Genomic DNA, 18040 nt, shown 5'->3' with positions numbered 1-18040 from the left:
TTTTAAAACTCCCTTTCCCTTCCTCCTTTACCCTCCCATTCTCCCCTCCGCATGAACACATTCTTCCTATTTCCCAACATCTATCCTCCATTTTTCTCTTTATTTACCCTTTGATATTTAAGCATGTATGTCTGATTTATTTCATTTAATATTATAGTCTCAAAGTATATCCATTTGCCCAAAAACAACTCAAATTTGTCCTTCTTTATGGCAGAGTAGCACTCCACTGCATATAAAAACCACATCTGCTTTATCCATTCTTCTGTTGATGTGCGTATAGGCTATTTCCAAGAGTTTCCATCATGAACTGTGCTGCTGTAAACATGAGTGTGCACACATCACTGTGGTGTGATGCTTTTACTCTTTCAGGAAAACACCTGGAAGGGACACAGCTGGGTTGAAAGGAATCCCTAGTTTTAGTTTTTGTTTGCTTGCTTCTCAGTTTTTGTTCTCTGAGGACTCTCCACACTGACTTCCACAGTGGCTGCAGCAGTCTGCACACCCACCAACAGTGGAGAAGGGTTCCTTTTTTCCCACTGCCCTGCCAGCATTTCTAAGTGGTTGATTTCTTGGTGACAGCCACCCTTCTCGGAGTGTGAGCTGGGTTTTTTGGTTTTTTTGGTCTTTTTCCTTTTTATCGGTACCAGGGATGGAACTCACGACTGCCTGCTTGCAAGGCAGGCGCTTATGCCACTGAGCTAAATCCCCAGCCCGCTCTGAGCTGGGTTTTTAAACATTACCTTAGGAACAGCAGTGCTCATCCAACAAATGCAATCGTGGCCACTCATTCATAAGAGTGAATTATCAGCACGTGGTTCCTGGTAGTAAGGTTATTTTTATGTTGGCGTTTAAGAGTTACAGGAAGAAAAGTATTGATAGCATATGTAAAATCCCCACTCAGATGGTTGAGAACTGCACAGAGGTGAGAGTAACAACAGCCCTGCGATATGCAGACCAGATAGTAATTAGTGTGGATCTTAAGCATCGACTGCCACCTCCTCTGTGACCCGAGACGCGGGACCAGGGCGTGTTCCCCTTGCCTTCCTCCGTCTCCCTCCGGCTGCTTCTGGAACCAAGTCTGTGCGACTAGAAGACAGAGAAGAAAACAGCAGCAGAACCAAGCTCTTGAGAAAGTTAGTCACGACTTTATGCAAACAACTAGGATGTGAAGAAAGTGAGAAAGGCAGCCAAAACGTTTTACTGCGAGAAACGAGCACAGTAAAAGGCATGGCCACGCAGGGCAGATGACTGAGCCGCTAAAATCAGTTCAAACACAAGTTTTGGGGTTTTGCTGTTGTTTGTGGAACTAGGGGCGGAACCCAGAGCCTTCGCATGAAGCTACACCCCAGCCTCCGTTCTAAACTTTTTCATTTTGGGGCTAGGGATGTAGCTTGGTGGCACAGCAGCTGCCTGGCAAGCGCCAGGCAGTTCAATTCCCAGTAACCTCCCCCTCCCCCACATTTTGTTTTTATTTTGAGACATAAACCACTAAGTTTGCGCTGGGCTTGAACTTAGGATTCTCCTGCCTCAGTCTCCCAGAGTACTAGAATTACAGGTGTGTGCCACCCCAACTCACTAAATTTCAATGACTTAAATCAACAAAACTAACAAGAAATGCTAGAGACACAGACTTCGAAGTATGACCTGAGACACAGAAGAACCCTTGCCAGGTAACCTGAGAAATCTCAGGTTCCCTCACTGCACACAGAGGAGATGTTCCACTCCTCGGCTTCATCATGTCTAATTCTGCTCCGATGCAATGTCCCACGACTTCCCAACAGCCATCCTCTGACCAAGCTGGCAGCACCATTTCAAAGGGAACGAGGGCGCTGGCCCTTCCTCCTCACCGAGTGCTCCTCCTGAAATGCATCCTCCATTCTCTCAGCCTAGTCATAACTTACCAAGCCCTGACAGTGTTTGAGGCACAGTTCTAAAGATTTTCCCAGGCATGGTGGCTCATGCCTGTAATCCTAGCACTTAGGAAGCTGAGGCAGGAGGATCACCATGAGTTCCAGGCCAATCTGGGCTACATAGTGAGTTTAAGGCTACCCTGAACTACTTAGTGAGATCTTGTCTTAAAAAAATAAATAAATAAACATAAAAATTTAGGCTGGGGATTTAGCTCAGTGGCATAAGCGCCTGCCTGGCAAGCACAAAGTCATGATCCCGGGTACCGCCAAAAAAAAAAAAAAAAAAAAAAAAAAAAAAAAAAAAAAAAAAAGATTTTAGGTACTAATTTGTTAATTCAACAATCCTAAGAGAAAGGTTAAGTAATTTAAGATTACACAGCACAGAGCTAAGATGAAATGCAGAATGGCTCCAAGAAGCCCGTCAACTTGCTAACTCGTGCAGCACTCAAGCCAAGTTCTGACACCTTCTTAAAATTCTCCTCTGCTTAGCAATTATTCCTGCCTCTTGAGCCCGTAAGTGAACCACTCACTGGAGGAACTCGATTATCCTTGTGCACATGTCCAATCTTTTCTGAGAACAAGGCCATGGCGCGTATTTTTATAGCACTACTTAGAAACTAACAATCTAATAAATAGCTAGCAATTGCTCAGCGATGCTTACTACTGAAGCTAGAATAGCATCTGATAGTTACTGAAGATATACCGCAAACATGGAGCTAAAGTGCTTTACATGAATTGGTTCATTCAATCCTCATAACCGCAAAGTTTAATCTTGTTACTTTCCCATTTTACAGAGGAGGAAACGGAGGCTTAGACTGAGCCTCTTCTATAATACTGCAAAGTGACAGTGGTTAAGATTTCGATTCCAGGGCTGGAGATTTAGCTCAGCAGCATAAGCGCCTGCCTTGCAAGCAGGCAGTCGGGAGTTCGATCCCCGGTACCGATAAAAAGGAAAAAGAGAGAGAGAAAAAAAAAAAGATTTCGATTCCAATGTTAAGAGTCCAAGCAATGTACTTAATCCCCAGCTGACCACAAAGCCCCTGGAAAAAGAGGCATCAGTTCCAGCATCACACCTTGCATTACTCGGCAGCACATCCTGCACCACAGAACACCAAGGAGTTAGAATCTGCCGCCTCCCAGAAGCTCACAGTCCATTAGGGTTTCAGGACAAACCTATGGCTGGCAGAAGCCCCACCTGTAGAACTGAAAGCTGATAAAGGGCCACTTCAAGAAGTAGCAGAGAAAAAGGAGCTTAGCCATGCTGTAAAGCAAAGATGAGGATCCAAGAAAAGCAGGAACAGAGCTACAAACACAAGGTACCCGTAAGGAGCAGGAGTAAAATCAGCAGGGGGGGGGGCGCACACCCAAAACCCTAAAATCTGCTCCACTTCACCAACTGTGACTCATTTATCATTTATACAGTGCTAGAGGCTGAATGCAGCTTCAGCAAGCACTTGAGCAGCAAGCTATATCCTCATCCATTTTTATTTTGAAACAGGGTCTCACTAACCTATCCAGGCTGACCTCAAACTTGAGATTTTCCTGCCTCAGCCTCTTGAGTACCTGGGATTACAGGCATGAACCACAACACCCAGCTCTCTAACAAAAATAGAAAAATGTGTATATGAGACATTCACTGAGAAATCTTTAGGAACAAAATACAAGCTAGGTGTTTTTTTGTTTCTTTCTCCTGAGAAACCATTCATCTCACAATATCAGAGCTTGCTGGAAAGGGACCTCAAGATACCATCTAATCTTACCCATTCATTTTACAGTTAAAGTCAACTCTGAAAAGTTGAGTAACTTTAATGTGCCCAAGGTTATAAGCTAATTAGTTGCAACAGTTCTGAACCTCATTCCAGTGGCTCTTTTAGCATACTAGGAGTCCAGAGGTCATGTGTTTTTCTCCTTTTTTCTACCCTTTACAATAACCACTAAATTAATTTTTGTATAAGCATTTTCAAAATCCTATTATTCATAGTTCCCTTAGAAAAAAATAATCAAATAGCCTTGATTATCTAGAACAATACAAGCAATTATTTCATTTTTTTCCCCAAAGTCAGCAGTCTTATTGGGTTTTGATTCCTACCAGAAGGAAATGCAAACATATCCCAAAAGAGTAGAAAGATCTCCAGAAGCTGACCACATGCGTGCCAGAATGATAAGCCACGATCTGTCTGAAAAGGAATCAGGCTTAAGACCTGGAAGCTGCACAACTGCTGCTGAGAATGCAGTGGCATCACCTCTTTCCCCTCCTATCTTACAACCTGCCGACTAACCACAGGCCCCCTCTTTCTGAAACACCTCAATTCCAGGAGTGTCTGAGGCGAGGGCAAGGGACTAGGCACCACGTCACTCTCAGCAAAGACAGAGTTTCAACAGGAGCAGATTTAGCTGGGATGCATGGGTCAGGAGACAGAAGCAGAGTGTTCAGAAAACGGAAGAAGCCACAGAAACGTTGGCCTTGAGCATGTGCTACGTACACACAGCTCGGAAGCTCTCCCACTGCAGAGTATCTGTAGATATTTGGGACTTGCAGGAAGTTGTCCTGGGCCACACCTGTGGTCTAAAACAGTCTGCTGTTCAAACCTGTTGATAAACTGTGGCCCTGCCAGCCACCAGCCCGCCAGATGATGAGCCACAAAATCAAATAAAATAGAATAAAGATATAAAATAGATTTGGTGATAGAACTGTGGAGGGGAGAAGAGGAAGAAGACTGGCGGCGGCTGAAAAGATAAGAAGTATAAAATATAAGTAACCTTTATTTTGGGAATGCGGGGAGAGACACCCCCGACCCCCTGGGACGTGGCATCTCCACCTCGGGGCTGGCGATCTCTCCGTGGAACACGTGGAGTGAGGCACATAAGTAGCCTCGGCCTGGGGTGGAACCTAAGGGGCATTAGGGATGCACAGGTAGCCCGTTGGTCTTAGTTTGGCGCCAGAGGTAATTTCTAAGGGTGGGGGGAGATAGGAGCTCCTTGGCTTTACCAGCTACAGTATCTGGCCTGGGCCAGCAACCCTTTCATTTGGCGATCTGCCATATCACCTGCATATAAATATAGTACCTAGGCCTTAAAAACTATGTGTCTGGGGCTGGGGATTTAGCTCAGCGGCATAAGCGCCTGCCTTGCAAGCAGGTAGTCGTGAGTTCGATCCCTGGTGCTGATAAAAAGGAAAAAGCCCCCCCCCCCAAAAAAACTATGTGCCTGGCCTATGAGGCTGATGGAAGCCTTTTCTAGAAGAAAAGGTAGCATCCTAATTTACTTGAGGAACATATCTTAATTTTGATATGTATGAAGTTCACTGCAGATCAATGATAATTTCTTGCTTCAACACAATAATCACATTAAGACAAGTATAGTGGAAGGAAAGGGACAAAAAGATAAAAAGAAACACTATGGGAACTGTTTAGCTTAGGAAGCAATGTAGGAGAAAAACAATGATCAGAAATAATAGAGTCATTAATAACAGCTCAAGAGGGAAGCTGGGAAGGAAGGATAAGATGGGTGTCCAGCTGCCACAGAAGCTATTTAAATACACTTTGTTTCAAGACACAGGGGGAAATCGTAGACCTCAAGCCTAGACAGACAGCAGCGTAGACCTGGGCCTGAGAGGAGCGGCACTGCGCACTGCGGAGTAATGATGAAGCTGTGGGAGCTAGGCCAACAGAAGAGCGCGTGGACAACTGCGTTCCTCGGCGCCGCCCAGCCAAGGGCCTGACTTCCACAGAGATGCTGAAGCATTGGGACTAATTTATTCTAACAAGAAGCTTAAAATCTTTTTTTCCCCGCAGGCTATCAACTGACATTAAGAAGTTGGAAACAGGGGCTGGAGATTTAGCTCAGAGGCATAAGTACCTGCCTTGCAAGCAGGTGGTCGTGAGTTCGATCCCTGGTACCGATAAAAATGAAAAAGACAAAAAAAAAAAAAAATTAAAAAAAAGAAGTTGGAAACAGGGCTGGGGATTTAGCTCAGCGGTGTAAGTGCCTGCTTGGCAACCTCAGGGTTGTGAGGTCAATCCCCGGGACCAAAAACAAAAAAACAGTTGAAAACAAAAATAATTTCATAATTACTGTTTGTCTAAAATCAAGTCTCTGAAGTAAAATAATTATTTTAAGTTAATAACAAATTTTTCGAAAAATAAAGAAAAGAAAAATCGTGTATGCCAGTGCTACTGTGAGTGTGTAGTATTTGTGATAACCTCACGGTTTAAAAAGTACTTTAAACTGGGAATGGTACTCCCTGGCTTGATCCCAGCAGTCTACGCAGGAAGATCACAAGTTTGAGCCTGGCCAGAGCAACTTAGTGACTCTGCAAGATCCACTCTCAAAAATAAAAAATTAAAAATATGGGGGTGTGGTTCAGTGCAAAAGACCTGAGTTCAACCTCTAGTACAACCCCTCCCAAAAAAAAAGAAAGGCACTTCCACCAAGATGCCGAAAATGTATGAACCTGCGGAATGTGCATGTGGAGGCTCCTTAATGAATCCAGACAGCATGACAAGGAGGTTCTTCATAATCTGCTCGCCACTGCTGTACATGTGGGGAGCTGTCATAATAAAAAAAGGCTCCCTACAGGTGTTTGCATTCTATCCAGTTGAGGATGGCAATTCAAAATACAATTCCAGAAGACAAATACTTTCAAATAATTCACCAACCAATAAATTGCAGGGTATGGAAGACAGACAAGATTTAGTCTGTCATTTCACAGGAATGTGAATTTGCTCATTAAATCAAAAAAGTCCTTTGATCTCTGTTGGTCTTAAGACATCTGTCATTTTTCTTCTCAATGAATTTACGTTTTGTTTTTGTTTTGTCTTTTTAAGACAGGATTTTGCTGTGCAGTTCAGGCTGGCCTTGAACTCTGTAGCCCAAATTGATCTCAAACTTCTAGCAATCCTCCTGCCTCAGCCTCCTGAGTACTGGGATTACAGGTGTGCACCACCACATCAGGCCTACTGAACTTATGTTTATGTTGAAAAATACGTAGGCCATATAAGGTATGGTTCTCAATAATAAAGGCAAAATGTTTAAATATCAATGATTGTATGTTGATGCATACAATTAGCCTTCTAATTACTTCATACATCTTCTACCTTAGCAAAAAAATACCAGAGTAAATGCTTTTCTGATATGATTCTTTAAAAAATGAATCAATATTCATAAACTATATCTAATTGTAATTTAATAAGCACATATTAAAACACAGCCAGACATGGTAGCACATATACATAATCCCATTACTTAGAAGGCTGAGGCAGCAGGATCTCAATATAAGCAATATAAGCATGTTGAGGGGCAACTGAGCTACATAGCAAGATCTTGTGTTGTTAATAATAATGAGATTTTTCAAGCAAAAATTTTATGAAAAAAAATAGAGGAAAAGTTGATTTTTAGAAACAAATTCAGTGCTTAAACTACAGTTTAAATAGATTTTAACCTAAATAAAATCACTCTACTGAGGCTATGCTGCATTAAAATCAAGAGAGTGGCACATTCACCACTTGGAAATTATGAATAGTTTATGCAGTTTGCAAGCCAAAACCTTTCCCCCTGTGATAAACAGTGCCACCCAAAAATGGCAACCAGATTAGTTTCCCTCCACCTCCTCGCCAAGTAAGTTCCAGAACCATAGAAATGGTATATGTCTGTGCAAGGCTTAGCACACTAGGTGTGCAACTCTTGTAACAGGGGCAACATTACCTTCCATTCCCAAAAACCCAATGCTAGGATATTGGCCTTATTTCCCAGGGGCCACGCGCAGGATAACAAAGTGATGCAGGCTTGCCTTTCTGGGGGTCCTGTCCCCAGTCATTTTCAGGACCCTGTTTTTTCCAACCGACACTTGTCAGGAAAGTCTGGTGAAAAGCCACGTAACTGTGCATCGAACAAAAGACAGGCCCCACCACCGATGCAGTATTTCACTTTCTTCTGATGAGATCATTCTCCTCATCTTAAACATGTTTTAGCTTTCTTCCTTTACTGAAGGTTTGCATACTGTACGATACACAGACTTTATTCACTCTAGTAAGTCAGAACAACTGCATACAGTTAGTGAGTCTCACTACAGGGACACAGAAGTTGCTTGTGCTAGTTTTGCATTTTTCTCTAAGTTAAAAATGATATGGAAAATAAAGTTACCCAAACAGAGTACACTTGAATTTCCAATGCCCAGATGAAGCTACCGATAGTTCCATTACCCCAGCAAATTCTCTGGCACCCTTTTCTGGGCAATCACAACTCTACCCAGAGGCAACCTCTGTCCTGATTTCTATCATCACACCTTAGTTTTGCCTGTTCTTGTATTCATCATAAATGGCATTGTACAGTACACACTCATCTATGCCTGGTTTCTCCTACTCTGAACAGTATTTCCAAAAGTCATTTTGTGTGACTCAGTAGTCCGTTGCTATTGTGAGGAAACTGCTATGAACACTTTATACCAGTTTCTCACCCACGTGTATTTCATTCTTGGTGTAGCAAGATTCCACTGAAAAGAAACAGGGTTTTCATATAAATAAGCCTGGGAAGTAAGGGCCTACTGATGCTGTGTGTGTATATGTTTATATGGAGGCATATCAACCACATGTGCATACATTACACAGTGCAAAAAACAGATACCTGGTACTTACACTTCCAAGTGTGTGAACTTGAATAATTATAAGAAGTCAACCTAGGACCAACAAAGATATCATAATGAAAAATCTAAGATAGGACAGATGACCATTCCAGCTTTCTCAATACTGTACATTTGTCTTACTCAAGATCCAAAAGAGAGGGGCTGGGGATTTAGCTCAGCAGCATAAGCACCTGCCTTGCAAGCAGGCAGTCGTGAGTTCGATCCCCAGTACCGATAAAAAACAAAAAGACAAAAAAAAAAAAAAAAAAAAAAAGATTCAAAAGAGAAAGACATAAACAATTCAAAAGAGAAATAAATTTCTCTCTATGTAAATTATCCTGTTATATTCAATGAAAACACTTTCTTCTTATAATACCTCCTCCAAAACCAGGAATTTCAAAACCATCCATTACCATTCACTATATAATTTTTATGCTAGAGACAAAACTCAAAATATGTATTAAGATTGTAAGACTTTTATTGTCTTAATTTTTCAAAAAAATCAAACATGGAAATAATTTCACTGGTTAATATGTAATATGGATAAAAAACATCCCATGCTCATTCAGAATATATTTTGATAAATTCAATCTCCAAGATGTTTTATCCATTTCAAAAAGTAACAGTTTCCTCCTTAGTATAGTAGTGAAAAAAAGAAAAAAAAAAAAAAAAAGTAACAGTTGCGCTAGCAACATTTTAACTCTCAAATTCTACTTTGTAAATTTCACATGACAACAAAACAAAGGAGGTCCTTTAATTTCCAGAGATAGGAAATTAAGATAGACCTGAGAGTCACACCCATTTTTGACAACCAGATGGCCATTTCCAAGGGATTCTGTCTAACATCATCTATAGATTGCCAAGACTGAAGCAGACTACTGCACCAAATTGTAATCCTATCACTAGGGAGGGTGAGGCAGGAGGATTGACTTCAGGCCAGCCTAAGATACATAGATCTCTAGGCCATTCTGAACCTATATCAAAAAACATAATATTCTGATATTTCCTGATGTTCACAGATATGTGACTGTTTGCTTAATCCATTATTTCACTCTGAAAATATGCCATTTTCTTTTTTTCTAATAGATGTACCTTTTTTTTAAAATCAGTACCAGGGATCGAACTCACGACCGCCTGCTTGCAAGGCAGGTGCTTATGCCACTGAGCTAAACCCCCAGCCCCAGATGTACCTTTCTTTACCAGAGGAGATAGTTTTGATTCATACTACAAAATGACAGCTTCAAACAGCTACATTCAGGAGCTGGGGAATTAGTTCAGTGGCTAAAGCGCTTGCCCGGTAAATGTGAGGTCATGAGTTCGATCTCCAGTACAAAAAAACCCAGCAACATTCCCTAACTTTCAAACATGTTTTTTCTGATCATTCTGAAGAGCTGAAATAAAAATGTATTCAATTTTTAAGTGTTTTGCTTCCAGATCAAAGGTAAAACACAAGTACCTCAAATATGTAGGCACACCCCACACTCCCTCTGGTGGTCTTTGACTCTCATTAGCCAAGTGTTTTCTAAAGGCCTCCTGGTAACAACCAGATTAACCCAAAACAAATCAACTCTCATAACAAACTGTAAGAGAAACAAAGTATTTTGTGTACTGAAATATAAGTATTTAAATATTATTAAAATACTCTTAGTAATCTATTAGCTAAACTATTAATACAAATGTCCTATAATAAATTATGGGCATGATGGCACACTTCTGTAATCCCAGCACTCAGGAGGCTGAGGTAAGAGGATCATTGCAAGTTCACAACCAGCCTAGGATACAAAGTGAGTCCAAGGCCAGCCTGAAGCGCATATCAAGACCTTGTCTCAAAGGACAAAATAAATAAATAAATAAATGGTTTCAATTTGACTAGGCTTAACAATGGTACAGTGTTTGCCTGGCATCTGTGAGGCCATGGGTTTGATACCCCAGTACTACACACACACACACACACACACACACACACACTCACAAATCAAACTCTTATTTGCAGGATTCCTTTATTCAGTTAATAAATATCTTATTTACAAGTTAAATCATACGGTTATTGTTTTAAAATAGTTATGTGATGTACTTACCCTTGCTCACAGTCTCACACATGCAGATTTAGTATCTTTGTACCTGGGAAGGCTATAATGTTAAAATGCAGTAGGACTGAGGGTAGGATCAGGAGCTTGCCTGAGACCCTGGATTAGACTTGCAGTGCTGCAGAAAGGAATGTAACAAAAGCAAAGAAAGAGAAAAAAAAAAGCAAAGAAGGGTGGGGTTGGGGGTGGAACTCAGCAGCAGAGTGCACAAACCCCAGGTTTCAGTCTCCACACCACAAAAGCAAAACGAAAACAACACCAAGATGCACTGTAGAAAAATTTAGAAGTATCAAATAATGAAGTGAAATCTAATTACTGTTAGCTCAAATAGGTTCAAAATTGTAAAATGTAGACATGTAACTGTTCAGTATAAATTACAGAATTTGTGCCAAAATATGTACAATATGGATTCTTCTTTAGGATACTGTGAAAAATATTAGAGGTCTACAGAGGATATTATTTTTTATGGAGGATATTATTAATGCCAGATACAAATGCATGTAACTACCTAATAAAGCAATACTAACATTTTTAATGAAAAGCATTTGATCAACCTTTGGATCCAGCTATTTTAACTGAAGTCCTTGTTTTTTGTAATTTTACTCATTGAAAAATATTTATTTGCTATGCTTTTACCACCACTTCAACAAACCAATCTTTTAAAATGAGACCAGGCTGGGCACACACTTATAATCCCAGCACTTGGCAGGCTGAGGCAGGACAACTGCTGCGAGTTTCAGGCCAGCCTGGGCTACAAAATGAGATCAAGGCCAGCCTGAACTCCATAGTACAAGCCTGTCAAAAGAAGACAGAAAATAAAATAAATGAGACCAAAATGTTCCTCCTGGATAGCCTGTCCACAAGAATGATTGCAGGTATAGCTTGGCATTTAAGCACTTGCCTAGTATGCATGGGGTCCTGGGTTCAATCCACAGCATTACAAAAAGAAAAGAATATCAGCTGTAGATGTAGCTCAGCAACACAGCGCCTGTCTGGCAAGTGCAAGGTCCTAAGTTCGATTCCTGGTACCAAAAATATATATGAATAAATAAAAATAAAAAGCAAAAAGGAAAATCAAATGCACTACCATACCAGCCCTCACACTCAAAAAGGGCCACACCTAAGGGTAACTGCCTTAAATGTCCCAATTGCAATTGTGTAGATGTGAAAATCAACATATGCTTAATTTTGAAACCAAAATGTGGTTGATATTTTATGATATGGTCTACCACAAGTGGACAAAAACCAGTAATTAAAACATCTAAAAACTGAATTTCAGGATGAGCTTTTAATTAGAAAACACTCTTCTACTTAAAGTATTTAAAATGTTGCCAGGTGTGGTGAAAGACATCTATAATCCCAGCGCTTGGGAGGCTGAGGCAGGAGGATCCCTTGAGTTTGAGGCCAGGCTGGGCTACATAGTGAGTTCAAGATCAGCCTGAACTACAGAGATGTTGTCTCATAAAACCAAAATAAGTACAACAAAACAAAAGAAGTATATATATATATACACACACATATATAAAAATGCATTTCTATAAACAAATATTTGACATAATTTATGTGAATACTTCTATATATTAAATCACAAACTATGATTTAATTTATATATATTTAAGCATCATCATAGGATGATTATAAACCCTCTAGTATGAGTAGCAGTATTTTTTTGTTTGTTTGTTTGTTTTGGTTCTGGGGATTGAACTCACAACCATGCACCTGCAAGGCAGGCACTTATGCCATGAGCTAAATCCCTGGCCCGAGTAGCAGTATTTAAACTAATGCACTCCTGTACACCAAAAGGCAATTAAATTCACCAAAACAGTGAAAACCCATTCTTATAAGGTCACTTATAACTACCTACACAGAAAAACCTATTCCACATAAGGAAGAGTCATTGTTCAACCAATCTGCCATTACAAGCCAATTTAATTGGTCATAGTGGTACATGCCTGTAATCCTAGCAGTTGGTAGGTAGAGGCAGGAGGATCACTGTAAGTCTGAGACCTGCCTGTGCTACACAATGAGTTCAAAGCCAGTTTACACTATGTAGCAAAATGCTGTGGCAAAAAACAAAAAAATAAAACAAAAACAGAAAACCCCTCAGCTTTTGATAGCAATAACCTCTTCTACAGATGTAACTAAAAGGATGTCTTTTTTTGTTTTTGTTCTTGAGAAAGGGTTTCACTATGCAGTTTGAACCGGCCTTGAAGTCAGTTTGTAGCCCAGGCTGGTCTCTAATTTACATCCATCCTGCCTCAGTCTCCCAAGTGCTGAGACTATGGGCTGTACCACCACGATCAGCTCTTTTTTTTTTCTCTTCAAAATAAAATAATAATTTAAAAAAAACTTCTCGATACTAATTCATCCTAAGCTGAGAAGCCTTTAGAAAATTTTTAAAAATCCAAAATGCACTCTTTCAATGCAAGAATAAACAGAAAATTGAAGATTTAATTAGTTGCCTAATCCATTGTTCTAAGTTTTTCATATTGAACTGATTAAAATTAAATTCTAAAAAATAAATGCACCCAAAATTCCCATAATAAAGAAAAATTAAAAATCAAGGAACAGGGGCTGGGGATTTAGCTCAGCGGCATAAGCACCTGCCTTGCAAGCAGGCAGGTCGTGAGTTCGATCCCCGGTACCGATAAAAAGAAAAGAAAAAAAGAAAAAGAAAAAAGGCAAAAATCAAGGAACAGGCCAAGAATATAGCTAAGCAGCATAAGCACAAGATCCTGGTACAAAAAAATTGAGAAACACACTTAGTTTTGTTAAATATTAGAACGATAAATACCTCATATAAGCCTATTGTTTTAGTGAAGTACAATAATTTACAAATATAATCTTAAAATCTCAAAAAACCACAACTATTAACTAACTTTAAATAGCTAGATAAGTTAAATGACTGTTCAATTAAATATTATTAAATTAGCATAATTAAAACAAAATTAACTTTGTTCTTAAGAAGTTAAGCTAGTATGTCAAAGTATAAATCCTACTCAATGAGGCTATTAAACAAGATGCATTAGAAAATGTGAGTAAATTATATGAAGTATTTCTCACAAATGATAAATAATCTCCGTTTAAAAATATTTTTAAAATTTATACTGTTCCGGGCTGGGGAGTTAGCTCAGAGGGATAAGGGCCTGCCTCGCAAGCAGGCAGTCGTGAGTTCAATCCCTGGTACCGATAAAAAAAAAAAAAATTATACGTTCCTATAGGATCCCTTAATTGGTCAGGGTCATAATTGAAGAATGTTAGTCAAACATCAGCTGGGAAAGAACCAAGAGAAAAATGGTAAGTGAAAGTTTGAAAAAAAAAAAAATAATAATCATTCCCACTAGAATACACCAAGAGAAGTGCTTACAATAATTCTCTAAAACAACTCTGCTACAGGGAGGGAGACAGAACTCAACCCAGACTATTAAAAATCCTCAACCTCAATATGCCTTAACTTTCCCCTGGTCTACAATCTAACAAACTGCAAAGACAATGAAAATAAACACTCCTGCCTGGCCTCAGAGAGGCACAGAAAGCTCTCATTCAATTGCTAAGCCTTATTCCACTGGAAAACACACTCTTGAAAAGTAAATCCAAAACCACGAGCTCAGACGGCTCCATGCAGAATTTACTGAATGGCGGCCAACCTCTGTACACACTGTCCTGACCCGCACCAAGGAAAGGATATCGAGAGTCCTGCATTCTCCACTTACAACTTGTTCCTTAATGTGCTTTCGCCACCACTGGTTTTTAAAAACGAGACCAAAATGTTCCCTTTCGCTGGCTTGTGCATAGAGAGGAAAGAAGGAGGAAAAAAAGCAACCTTCATCCTCACATTTTTGTTTTCTTTTTTTTGCAATATTGGTCTTTGCAATGCAGCACGCCTTTTTAGCCCATCCACAGGGAGGGAGGAGGAGTTCTGAGTGTCCCAGGCCTGCCGCGAATGAGGACCCCGAAATAACTTTTAACCGGCTTGGCGTGGGCACCAGCACGACACAGATCACCTGTTAGAGCGGCGCCGCACTTACACCCTCAGCAAGTGGCCGAGGGCGGCGACCGGTCCCGGGCGGCAGGTGAAGCGGGGAACGCCCTTCCACACCCAGCGGCGGCGGAGAGGACCCCGGGGAGGGGGGAGGCGGCCGGCCCGGCCCGGCGGGCGCTCCGTTATCCTCGCCCTCCCCGGCCACCACCAGGTGCGCGCCGCGCCATCGCCCGGCCCCGACGCCGGGACCCGCAGCCGCCCGGCCGGACGGCCAAGTTTCGCTCCCGCGCGGGCGCGGCTGCCCGGACGCCGCCCGCTCCCTCCTCCGAGGGTCCCGCCGCCTCCTCAGCGGGGCGGCCGCGGGCGGGTCGGGGGTCGCCGCCCAGTCACCGGGCGGGCGGGAAACAAAAGCCCAGAGAAGGAGCGAGCGCCGCCGGCCTCGGCCCGTCAGGGGGCGCGCGGCGGGGCGGGAGGGCCCGCGGACCCCGCGCCGGCGCTGGGCCTACCGCGCGCGTCCCCTCGGGGCTGCCCCGGACCCCCGGCCCCGACGCCCCGCTCCCGGGCTTGAGGGGCTGCGGGAGGCGGCGGGACCGCGAGGCGCGGAATTCGGGGCACCGCGGCCGCCCGCCCGCCCCAGCCCCGCGGCCATGGCGCCGGTACCTGTGGCCGCGGTGGCTCGCCGGCTCCGTCTCTCTTCGCCTCGCCTGCGCGCGCCCCGCTCTCCCCTCAGCCCGCCCAGCAGGCCGCCCGCGCGCCGGACACCTCCGCCAGAGACTGGCAGGGCCCGCGAGCCGGCCCGAATCCCCGGGGCAGCGCCCGGCGTCGTCCCGCCCCCGCCGGCCGCAGGACCCGCCTCCCATAGGGCCCTGGGGCTGTCAGTCCGCCCCCAAAACGCGCGCGGGCTGCCGCTCTGCCGGACTGGATTGGTGGCCGCGCGCCGTTCATGCAAATAAAGCCCCGCCCCCAAGTCATTTGCATCTCCGCTTCCCCACACTAGCCCACGTGTCTGGCCCTTGCCCTTTGTGGGGGCCCTAGAGGAAGGATGGAGGACGCTGACCAACGCCCTCGCTCATCATCCCTCACCTCCGGGGAAACCAGTGTCTTCGCGAGCTAGTTACGACTACTTCACTGTCCCCACGAACGCTCTGCTCCTCCTTGCTGACCGCAGGCCTGCCCTGAGGCTGGAGGGCGCAGGCCAGGCTGGCCCGAGGCAGCGACTCCTGGAAGTCAAACTGCTCTGTGGCGGGGGAAATCCTGCCTCTAGAATCAGGTTGGCACATAGCACCTCCTTATGGACACCCAAGGACTGTGAAGACCGTGCTTGTGCTTGACTTTACCTTTCAAACGTGAAATCTTAGGTGTTTAAGGCAAGAAGGTACCTTAAAAAGGGGCGTCTTCTCCCGTGGCCCACCTCCAAAGAGTCAGGCTGCTGAGCAGACTCCCTGACCACCAGGGGCCTCTCAGGACTGCACCCAGCCTCAGGAATCTCAAGGTCATCCCCTTCTGTTTTAAGGAGACAAACCTGGAGTTCCCTAGCTGCGTAGTAACCTGTGGGACCCGAGTTACCTCTGGAAACCTGAAGTCGCCTAGTTGGATTAGAACTCATGTCTCCTGGTTCCAGATTTGTGTTTTGCACTCGTTCACATTCAAGCATTGATGAAGAGCCTCTTGTAGACGTCACCATGCCAGGTAGTGTTGACTTATTCATTCCTCGCCTGCAAGAGATGAGGTCTGAGCCTGGAAAGCAATCCCAACACTTGGAGGAGGCTGAGGCAAAAGGCAGGAGGATGGTGAGTTCAAGACCAGCCTTGGTCACATAGTGAGACCCTGTCTCAAACAGTAAACAGAGTTGGGGGTTGGGGATTTAGCTCAGTGGCATAAGCGCCTGCCTTGCAAGCAGGCAGTCGTGAGTTTGATCCCTGGTACCGATAAAAACGAAAAAGACAAAAAAAAAGAAAACAATAAACAGAGTTGGTAGCTGCAAAAAAGTCAAGTAAGCCAATGCTGAGCCATTGTTTGTAGGCAGGAGCCCTGTCTGTCATTTGTCTTCAGTTTCTCCTGGAAGCCTCCCCCTTACCAGGTTCTAGGCAGTCACTGACATGATTTATTTGTGCATTAATAACACTGGTGATCAGAACTCTACAGTCTAGGATGCTTACTAAACACAAGTACTAAGCACAATGCTGTGCAGGTGAGCAGATTTTATGTTGGTCCTTCAAGGGCTTCACCCTGGGGAACAGGAGACATCCACATCACATTTCAGTGCTCCTGGGTTCCAGGGATTGTGACAGATGTCTGCAAGGGGCACGGTGGAGGGCCCCACAGAGGGAAGAATTGGCTCTCCCTGTGAGAGGCAGGGAGGGCTTCCTGAAGAGGTAACAGAGAACCACCTTAAAGGAGTGTGTGTTTGCCGGAAGGAGGGATGTGGAGGCAGGGTGCGGAGGGCATCCTGAGCAAAAACAGTGGGAGCTGAAGTCTAGTAATTGAGAGAACAGCAAGCAGGAGGGTGGGCAAATCTGCAGGACTGTGTGAATGTGTCATGTGTTCTAGGACCTGGCTTTTCCAGGAGGAAGACAAGCCCGGGAGGCTGCCAGGTTGTGTTGTAACACACCACAGCAAACAGCAGCCCCGTAGATACAGCTGCTAGGCTTTTTTTTTTTTTTTTTTGGTCTAGGTCAGAGTCTGCAAGGAACAGTCAGTTCCACTATTCCGATGACAGACTGGCCAGCCCACCGCTTCCCCAGCAAAGCACTCTGATCTCACCATTGCGCTCCTGGGCATTTGGAAGCACAGGTGCTTGAGTCTCCCCTAAGCATAACTGCCCTTCGGACACAGAGATTGGGGGCCTTGGCAGCGGAGGCTGGGTATGGGCTGAGCTCTCTTTTCTAAACCAGGGAGCCGCTTTTCAAAGAGCCTAGTCTTCAAGCCTGGCTTCATGGGTGTGTGGCCCCTGCAGTTATACAAGAGCCCCAAATTAAAACCCTATGGTTGGGTTGATTCTCTGCTAGTCATGTTGTAACACTCAGTAATTTTTCAAGGGACCCTGAATTTCCTCTTCTGCTGGCCCCCGCAAATGCTATAGCCAGTCCTGCCTGTCACTGAGTGTCCCTAGGCATGCTTGTGATAGGACGCAAACTATGACTTTTGAAAGCCTTGGCATTCACTAGGTTTGTTCTCACTTGTCTCATTGTGAGGCTTGATTCTCACAGTGGTAACCTGAGATGGGCAGCTTTACTTTATGTTTTCATTTATTGATAGAGGAAACGGAACAACCCCGGGCAGGTCACTCAGCTAGTGACCGAGCTTGTACTTGAACTCAGCCCTACTATGCGGCTACCCCCAGCCTGTTTCAGAATCCTTTCAAAGGCAGCTTTGCACAGCAAGGAAGCACCGTTTGAAAAACTAGAACACATGTAGTTGACTAGCTGTCATTTCGCCTTTT

General features: G+C 43.8%; 1 protein-coding gene across 2 annotated transcripts in view; it reads right to left on the bottom strand.

Moving 5' to 3' along the window:
* Fkbp5 (FKBP prolyl isomerase 5) overlaps positions 1 to 15416 on the bottom strand; it is a 98312-nt gene extending 82896 nt beyond the window's left edge. Inside the window, exon 1 of one of the 2 annotated variants that reach the window (XM_003473897.5) lies at positions 15259 to 15416. The gene's annotated coding sequence lies outside the window, so the exon portion shown is untranslated. The remainder of the gene's footprint in view (positions 1 to 15258) is intronic. The other variant, XM_063239001.1, reaches the window with a different exon arrangement.
* Positions 15417 to 18040: the final 2624 nt, after the last annotated feature.

Source organism: Cavia porcellus, unplaced genomic scaffold (assembly GCF_034190915.1).
Source record: "Cavia porcellus strain 051 isolate PalLab524CR breed Dunkin Hartley unplaced genomic scaffold, mCavPor4.1 scaffold_28, whole genome shotgun sequence".
NCBI classification, from domain to species: Eukaryota; Metazoa; Chordata; class Mammalia; order Rodentia; family Caviidae; genus Cavia; species Cavia porcellus.
Note: the sequence above shows the minus strand (reverse complement) of the source record. Positions and strands in the feature narration are given on the sequence as shown.